Source organism: Pleurodeles waltl, chromosome 6 (assembly GCF_031143425.1).
Source record: "Pleurodeles waltl isolate 20211129_DDA chromosome 6, aPleWal1.hap1.20221129, whole genome shotgun sequence".
NCBI lineage: Eukaryota > Metazoa > Chordata > Amphibia > Caudata > Salamandridae > Pleurodeles > Pleurodeles waltl.
Genome location: NC_090445.1, coordinates 1700998026 through 1701007588, shown reverse-complemented (window position 1 = coordinate 1701007588; position 9563 = coordinate 1700998026). Strand labels below are relative to the sequence as shown.

Below are 9563 nucleotides of genomic sequence, written 5' to 3'. Positions count from 1 at the left end.
AAGTAGAATTATCCATGTAAACGATAAAAGTAGAATTATCCATGTAACCAACCAAAGTGCAATTATCCATGTAACCAGCAAAAGTGCAAGTATCTACGTAACCGGCAAAAGTGCAATTATCCATGTAACCGGCAAAAGTAGAATTATCCATGGAATCGGCAAAAATGCACTTATCTATGTAACCGGCAAAAGTGCAATTATCCATGTAACCGGCAAAAGTAGAATTATCCATGGAATCGGCAAAAATGCACTTATCTATGTAACCGGCAAAAGTGCAATTATCCATGTAACCGGCAAAAGTAGAATTATCCATGGAATCGGCAAAAATGCACTTATCTATGTAACCGGCAAAAGTGCATCTATCCATGTAACCGGCAAAAGTAGAATTATCCATGGAATCGGCAAAAATGCACTTATCTATGTAACCGGCAAAAGTGCAATTATCCATGTAACCAGCAAAAGTGCAATTATCCATGTAACCGGCAAAAGTGCACTTATCTATGTAACCGGCAAAAGTGCAATTATCCATGTAACCAGCAAAAGTGCAATTATCCATGTAACCGGCAAAAGTGCACTTATCTATGTAACCGGCAAAAGTGCAATTATCCATGTAACCAGCAAAAGTGCAATTATCCATGTAACCGGCAAAAGTGCACTTATCTATGTAACCAGCAAAAGTGCAATTATCCATGTAACCGGCAAAAGTGCAATTATCTATGGAATCGGCAAAAGTGCACTTATCTATGTAACCGGCAAAAGCGCAATTATCCATGTAACCGGCAAAAGTAGAATTATCCATGGAATCAGCAAAAATTCACTTATCTATGTAACCGGCAAAAGTGCAATTATCAATGTAAACGACAAAAGTGCAATTATCCATGTACCCGGCAAAAGTAGAATTATCCATGTAAACGATAAAAGTAGAATTATCCATGTAACTGACAAAAGTAGAATTATCCATGTAACCGACCAAAGTGCAATTATCCATGTTACCAGCAAAAGTGCAATTATCCATGTAACCAGCAAAAGTGCAAGTATCTATGTAACCGGGAAAAGTGCAATTATCCATGTAACAGGGTCGAAGTCATGCAAAGTGCCCTGGTAGAGTTTGGTGATGAAGGTATTATAGACCTTGTCCAGCTCTTTCTGCTGGTGCTCATACTCCTCCTTCTCTGCCAGCTGGTTGTTCTCCAGCCAGGAGATGGTCTGATTACATTTGTCCACTGTCTTCTTCTGGCCATCTTCCCTGATCTTGTCTTTAAGTTTGTCATCCTACACTGTGCTCTTCATGTTGAAAGTGTAGGACTCCAGTGAGTTCTTGGCAGAGACCTTCTCTCTCTGGGCTTCATCATCTGCTTTGTACCTCTCAGCCTCCGGCGTCATCCTCTCGATCTCCTCTTTGCTCAGCCGGCCCCAGACGTTAGTGATGGTGATCTGTCTGCCTGAACTCTTGTCCTCAGCAGAGACAATCAGGATGCCATTTGCATCTATTTCAAGCGTCACCTCAATCTGTGGCACACCACGAGGGCCTCGTGGGATTCCACTCAGATCAAATTTCCCCAGAACTTTGTTGGTCCTTGGTGATGGCTCTTTCACCCTCATACACTTGGATTAGGACACCAGGATGCTTAACAGAGTAGGTGGAGAAGATCTGGGTTTGCTTGTTTGGGATTGTGAAGTTGCATTTGATGAAAACAGTCATCACACCACCTGCTATCTCAAGCCCGAGTGAGAGAGATGCCAGATCAGGAGGAGCAGGTCCAGCACATTCTCAGACTTGTGACCCATCAGGATGGCTGCTTGCACTGCTATACTGTAGGCCACAGCCTCATCTTGGTTGATGCTTTCGTTCAGTTCTCTGCCATTGAAAAAAGTCCTGCAGCAATTTCTGGATTTTGGAGATGCAGGTTGTTAGAAATGGGGCCTCTAGGTGGCAGAAGTATACACCCTTATCCAAGTAGGGTCCACAATCGTAGTAAGGGTAAGTCACACACAATCCAAATTATCCTGTGCACACCCTTTGGTAGCTTGGCACTGAGCAGTCAGGCATAACTTAGAGGACAATGTGTGAAGTATTTGTAAACTAAATCAGATAGTAACACAGTGAAGACACCACAAAAATACACCACACCGGTTTAGAAAAATCTAAGATATTTATCTGGTTAAATTAAGGTCAAAATGATAAAGATTCAATAAGCACAAGTTGATATATAATTTTTGCAATATTAAAAAGAGTCTTAAATCTTAGAAATCAAAAGTTGTTTCTTGTTAGCACATAGTACCTGGTTGGCGTAAAAAATAACATGCACGGAGACCGCAGAGGAGGCGGTGCATGGAAAAATAGGGTCTGCTTCGGATTTTCCAGTGCGTCACAGGCAATGCGTTGTTTCTTTCCACGCTGCTAGGGGCTTTGCGTCGATTTCTGGTGTGAAGGCTTGGTTCCTCACTGAGATATGGGGATCTTTTTGATGCCCAGGAATGATGCATGGAAATTCTGGACGTGCAGGAGGAAGTCACAGGCATTGCGTTGATTGGGTATGGCGATGCATCGAACTTTCGGTCGCACAGCAGGCGCTGCGTTGATTCTTCACCCTGGAAGTTGGCCTGCGTCGTTCCGGTAGGGCCGTGTGTCGATCCGGTAGGGCCCTGCGTTGAATTTCCGGCCACAAGGCAGGTGCTGCGTCGATTCTTCACTCATGAGTCAGGCTGCATCATTCCAGTTCGGCTGTGCGACGATTTTCTTGTAGCAAGATGGGCTGTGCATCATTTCCGGCAGGCACAAGGAGTTCCTTGAAGAGATTGAGGGCCTCATTTTAAAGTGGCGTTCGTGCCGCCAACAGGCTGGTTTACCACCATAGCGGTCCCGGCGGTCGCAATCTGCAAGGGCAGCGCTGCAAGCAGCGCAGCCCTGGGGATTTTGACTCCCCTTACCGCCAGCCTGTCCATTGCGGTAGACACCGCCATGGAAAGGCTGGTGGTAAGGGGACTCACGGGGCCCCTGCACTGCCCATGGGCAGTGCAGGGGCCCCCAGGCACAGCCCCATCGCAATTTCCACTGTGTGCTTGGCAGACAGTGGAAAGCGCAACGGGTGCTGCTGCACCCGCCGCACCGCCACTTTGCCGCCGGCTCCATTAGGAGCCGGCTGCAATGTTACGGCCCACATCCCAGTTGGGCCAGCAGGCGGAGACTCTGTTTCCGCCCGCCGGGCCAGTGGGGATGTTGAAAAGTGGCCAGTGGGTTTGCGGCCGCATAGGCGGCCATTTAACAGTTCAACCTTGGCGGGCGGCGTTGAAATGAGGGCATAAGTCTTTTTGGCCTGAGACTTCAGAAAACAGGAGGCAAACTCAGTCCAAGCCCTTGGAGAGCACTTCTCAGCAAAGTCAGAGGGCAGCAGGGAAACAGCAGGGTGGCATTCCTTCACAGCAAAGCAGTCCAGATGAGTCCTTTGAGCAGCCGGGCAGTTCCTCTTGACAGATTGTAGGTTCAGGTCCAGACGTGTCTGATTTGGTGGGGTCAGAGGCCCAGTTTATATACCCAAAGATGTCTCTGAATAGGGGGAGACTTCAAAGAGTGGTTAAGAAGTGCAAAGGTTCCGCTTTTCAGTACAGTCCTGTCTGCCAGGGTCCCAGTAGGGGGTTTAGCAGTCAGTTGTGTGAGGGCAGGCCACTAGCCTTTCAAATGTAAGTGTCAGGCCCTAGTATGCAGATGTGTGCAGGTGTGACTGAGTATCCTCTGTTTGTAGTTGTGTCGGTGGAATGCACAAGGAAGCTGTCAACCAGCCCAGATGTTGATTGGAGGCAGGCTGTAAAGCACAGATGGATTTTAAGTGCAGAGAAATGCTCACTGTCACAATAGTAATATAAAGCCGACCTCACCAATAAGCAGGATTTTCTATCACCATTCTGGCCATACTAAATATGACCTGGTTACCCCTTTCTGATCAGAATCTACCACTCAAACAGTATATGAGGGTCGCCCTAACGCTGTCTTATGGAAGGAGCGGGCCTCACAGTAGCGGAAAACAAATGTAGGGGTTTTCCACTACCAGGACATATAAAACACACATGTACATGTCCTGCCTTTAATCTACATACCACCCGGCCCTATGGGTTACCTAGGGCCTACCTTAGGGGCGACTTATATGTAGAAAAGGTTTAAGGTTTGGCAAGTACGTTTAAATGCCAAGTCGAAGTGGGAGTGAAACTGCACACACAGGCCTGAGACATTGTTACGGGGCTACTGATGTGGTTGGCACAACCAGTGCTGCAGGCCCACTAGTAGCATTTACTCTACAGGCCCGAGGCACATGTAGTGCAGTTTATCAGGGTGTTATAAGTAAATTAAATATGCCAATTTGGGTATTACCATATTCAAGGGAGAGAGCATTTGCACTATAGCACTGGTTGGCAGTGGTAAAGTGCGCAGAGTCCTAAAACCAGCAAAACAGAGTCAGAAAAATGGAGGGAGGCAGGCAAAACATTGAGGGATGATCACACTAAGGCTGTCAGGTCTAACATTTTCATAAAGCCCACACAGAGAGGTAGGAATTATCAACAGTGCCACTTGTCGAAAAGATATACGGTGCAAGAGCAACACAACTCAAACATGAGGTTAATGAAGCCACGCAAGGCCACCTTGTGTGGTCCTGGGTGGCTCAATAAATCTTGAGTAAACCAACGCAGCACAAATCGCTTCACCGCCTTACACTGCGCTATGGAGGTGTTTCATGGGCATTGCATGGGTGCTCTCACGCAACTCCCATTGTTTCTGATACATTCCCAAATTTACCAACAACTGGTAAACCTGGGAATGTGGCAAAATCAAGCGCCTTCCCAGGAGAGGCGTAAAGAGGAGGAATATCTCCATTTCTCTTTGTTACATTCTGCAGCACACGTAGATAGGAAGTATGCCTCAGGGGTTGTTTTGGCGGAGGAAGGTGCCCCTTCCTGCACATAAACAATGCTGCACGGGGCGTTGGCACCCTTGCACCATGGTTGGCGCCAGGCAGCCAAAAGAACGCCAGCGCAGTGAAAAAGGCATGAGTGCGCCGTATGCCGTGGATGTGGAGCATTCCTGCTCTTCCCCTGTCACGCATCGCAGCGAGGTGACTTGCTACATTGCGCTGCATGACATTCTCGTAAATATACCCAAATGTGGAAGAGTGAGTAGCAACCTGAAAAGTAAGACCTGGAGTATAGTGATAAAAGAGGGGAGAGAGGAAACAAGGACACTAGAGAGGCACAGTAGTCGTGGAGGACAGAAAAACAGAACATTAAACGGGGAAGGGGGAAAGGTCAGAATAAAGATGTCTACTGTTTTTCATACTTTCTGTGAAATCTTGGGATTACTTTAGTTGCACCTGAAAGGAATGTGTGCTTCTGAGGTAGGTTACCCAGGCCCACCATGTATGAGAAGAAACATGATTAGCATTTTCCAATCAAGAAGGACAACCTTGACTTCTGTTGTCAATCAGTATTCCAGGAGCGCCGAGTCATTATCAGAAAGGGGAGGCGGTTTCTGGGCTCCACGCAGGCCACGCATAATTGTGGGAAAGTCTAGTGTAATAGTGGTAGTGAGAATGTCGCTCAACTGATTCACGGTTTGGGCCCAGTAATGGGTGACAACCTGCAACCAAGAAATATGTGTTCAGGATCTCTGCTCATTCATTGACAGGACCAATGTTTTAAATTTAAATAATTTATCCGAGATGCAATAGAAGATGTGACGCAGATATTTAAGTCTGAAATAAAGAAGAAATCAGTTTATTCTGGATAGCGTGAGAGCAGATCTTCCCCCACATATCTGGTGAGGGAGGATTCAGTCTATGTGAAGGAAGTATACACTGTTGAGACTGAATAAAACAGGGGGTGCTTGGTTTGGAGCACATGGAGCCACATAAGTTTATGATGCTGTATATCCCGACGATTGACATTGACCAAGAATAGTTATCAAAGCGGACGGTGGGAGAGGGAGCAACTTAGAGATCTTCCCTTAAATTCCCTTTAGGAAACAATAGGAATCCATCTTAGACAGGGAGGGAAATTTTGTTTTGCAGATAAACAAAGGATAGTGATTCTAAATTTGAGATCAGATCAGCAATCATATGAATGCCTTTAGCCGCCCCAATCGGCCCAATGGTCTTGGAGATTATGGCATCTGTTTTTGTTCTTCCAGAGGGACATGTGGTTAGAGTTAAAGAAGTAACCCAACAGGCGTTTGTCCAACACTCGCAAGGCGTTCCTGGTGTCCATCATGATTCAAGTAGAGTGAGCAACCTCCACAGAGGACATAGTTTAGATGGTTTCAGTGGAAGAGGGAAGGCACAGGGAGCTTTCAATCTGTAACTAAGACAGCAGATTGATGGATTCTCAAGAAAGCCAGCGCGCTCTTGAGAAGCCAAGAACGTCAAATCCTGGACCCAGTCCTTGCTTCTCTGCAACCAGTCTTAATTTTGTGTAAGAAGACTATGTCACCCCTAAGTTTGCTGCAGTAATGAGAGAACTTTCTTCATTTCACAGAATGGTTCAGACCTTTAGAACAAAGGGAGGTTACTTACAAGAGGGTCATGGCAGTAAAGAGCCCCCATTAGTATGACAATAGGTCGAATGTAAGATGTTGAGACCAAAGAGCAACCCATGTAGTGAGCCAGGGCCCATGACTACCAAACAATAGGAAGAGCAAGTAAGAGGAAAAGAGGACTAAAGAACTAAGGTGAAAATATATATAGAGAATAAAATAGAAACCAAATATATATGAGCAGTAGCCCCCCCCGCACCACAGCTAGAGCGGCACGTCCCAAAGAGACAAGGGTATTGGATGGGACGGCGGAGGACCCAAGAGGGAGGAGCTCCTTCACGACACAATGATATAACGAATCAAGAGTACCCAAGAGGCTCAAATAATCACTCATAACCAGGGCCACCAGAATTATGCGGTAGGAGAGCACTAAATTATGCAGCAGGCTTGACTAAATTATGTGGCATGAAATGTCAAATTGTGCAGCATAATGCGTCACATTATATGATAATATTACTTTATTAGTTCGTAATTTTTATACATGGTAATACTGTCTGGGCAAAGATTTCACCCTATGTTTACTAGTTTAACAACCAAATACATAAATAAGCAACTGAAAGATGACCAGTTAACTTCTGCAAAGGGGCTTCCAGCGCGTAGTAACACACAACGCCACATTTGAGTACCTTTTGATCCGTTTGAGCTACAAACAAATTTCATTTTAATAAAAAAAGCAGATTATGCAGCAGATGATGGATTATGTGGCAAACGAGGCAAATCTTTGACGCATAAAAAAGCTGCAGCCGCAGAATCGCATAACTCCAGTGGCCCTGCTCATAACAATGCATATTAACTAGCACCGGTGATTTAGGCCAACGGACAGCCTCCATGAACAGGCGATAAAAAAGAACATTGTCACCAAACACTGTACGCAAGCAAAGTAATACATGCAGGAGTAAAAAGGAGCTATAGTACGTAAACAGAGAGCACATGTGAATATTACTCTTGTACAGTAACGTCTTCTTACATAACCCAGGGTGAAGCATGGTGCAAACATTAAAGATTAAAACTTCACAAATACCAGGATGCAGAGCGAATCAGCATGATAATAGCACATATATTGGCAACACCATAAAAGAACAAGATTCTAACATCAGAAGACAGAAGAATGGCATTGAGAGGATGTCTAATTATACCCACCCCTACACCATCTCTGGAGCTAGGGATCACCTAACAGATCTGTATAATCTACACCTACCATTCTACCAACTAAGGAGCTAGGGATCACCCTACAGAACTGTATAATCTATCCCACCCCTGTACCATCTCCTCAGCTATGGATCAGACTACAGAACAGTATAATCTATACCCACCCCTGTACCATCTCCGGGGCTAGGGATCACCGTACAGAAATGTATAATCTATACCTACCCCACACCATCTCCGGAGCTAGGGATCACCCTACAGAACTGTATAATCCATACCCACCCTGGTACAATCTCCGGAACTAGGGATCAGCCTAAAGAACTGTATAATCTAATCCCACCCCTGTACCATCTCTGGACCTAAGGATCACCCTACAGAACTGTATAATTTATACCCACCCCTACACCATCTTTAGAGCTAGGGGTCAACCTAAACAACTTTATAATTAATACTGACCCCTACACTATCTCCAGAGCTAGAGATCACCCTACACATCTCTATAATCTATATCCACCCCTAACCATCTCCGGAGCTAGGGATCTCCCTACAGAACTCCACCAACCCTTGTACCATCTAAGCAGCTAGGGATCAGTCTACAGAACTGTATAATCTATACCTACCTTTATACCATCTCCAGAACTACGGATCACCCTACCGAACTGTGTAATTTATATCCACCCCTACAAAATATCCGGAGCTAGGAATCAGCCTACAGAACTGTATAATCTTTACCCACCCCTGTACCATATCCAGAGCTAGGGATCACGCTACAGAACTCCACCCACCCCAGCACCATCTCCAGAGCTAGGGATCAGACTACAGAACTGTATAATCTGTACCCACCCCTACTCCATCTCTAGAGCTAGGGATAAACCTAGAGAACTGTATAATCTATGCCCACCCTTACACCATCTCCGAAGCTAGGCATCACCTTTCAAAACTGTATAATCTCTACCCACCTCTACACCATCTCCTGAGCTAGAGATCACTTTACAGAACTGTATAATCCATACCCACCCCTACACTATCTCTGTATTTAGGGATCACCCTACAGAACTGTATAATCTACACCCACCCCTGTATCATCTCCGGAGCTAGGGATCACCCTACAGAACTTTATAATCTATACCCACCCCTGCACTATCTCCAGGGCTAGGGCTCAGCCTACAGAACTGTGTAATCTATACCCACCCCTACACTATCTCTAGAGCTAGGGGTCACCCTACAGAGCTGTATATTCTATACCCACCCCTACACTATCTCCGTAGCTAGAGATCAGACTACAGAACTGTACAATCTATACCTACAGCTGTACCATCTCCAGAAGGCTGGAATGGCAATAATGGGGGTCCGCTAAGGAGTCCCCAGAGTGCATGGAACTATACAACCAATGCTTGCAAAAGCATGGGGTATGATTCCTACATGCAACACAAAAGACTGAGTGTCAGCACTCCATTCGTCATCCTTTTGTGTTGCTAAAGTTGCCCTAAGTGGGAAGGGTATGCCCAGACATAGGTACCGTGCTCACTGTGCCACTGAATTCAAGCTAGCCTGGCTGATGAAGGGTGATACCCTGAAACCGGTCCCAGGGTGCTTGTTTCCGGTCCATGGAGGACCTGGCTTGGCAGTTCTGGCTGGACTGTTCCCATGAGGAGCAGGGTCAAGACTGATTTGCATATGGCTGGGTCAAAGCTGGGGTGGCATGGTGAGCAACGGAACGATGGATTAAACCCAGATCTGTGACTGGGGGTGAGTGTTTGCATTGTTCAGCACTCCGTCCATCATCCTTTTGTGTTGCTATAGTTTTGCACACTACATAGAGGGCCAGCCTCCTACACTC

At 45.9% G+C, this 9563-nt stretch overlaps 1 pseudogene; it reads right to left on the bottom strand.

Moving 5' to 3' along the window:
• Positions 1-1038: 1038 nt before the first annotated feature.
• Positions 1039-7958, bottom strand: LOC138301812 (heat shock 70 kDa protein-like; annotated as a pseudogene).
• Positions 7959-9563: the final 1605 nt, after the last annotated feature.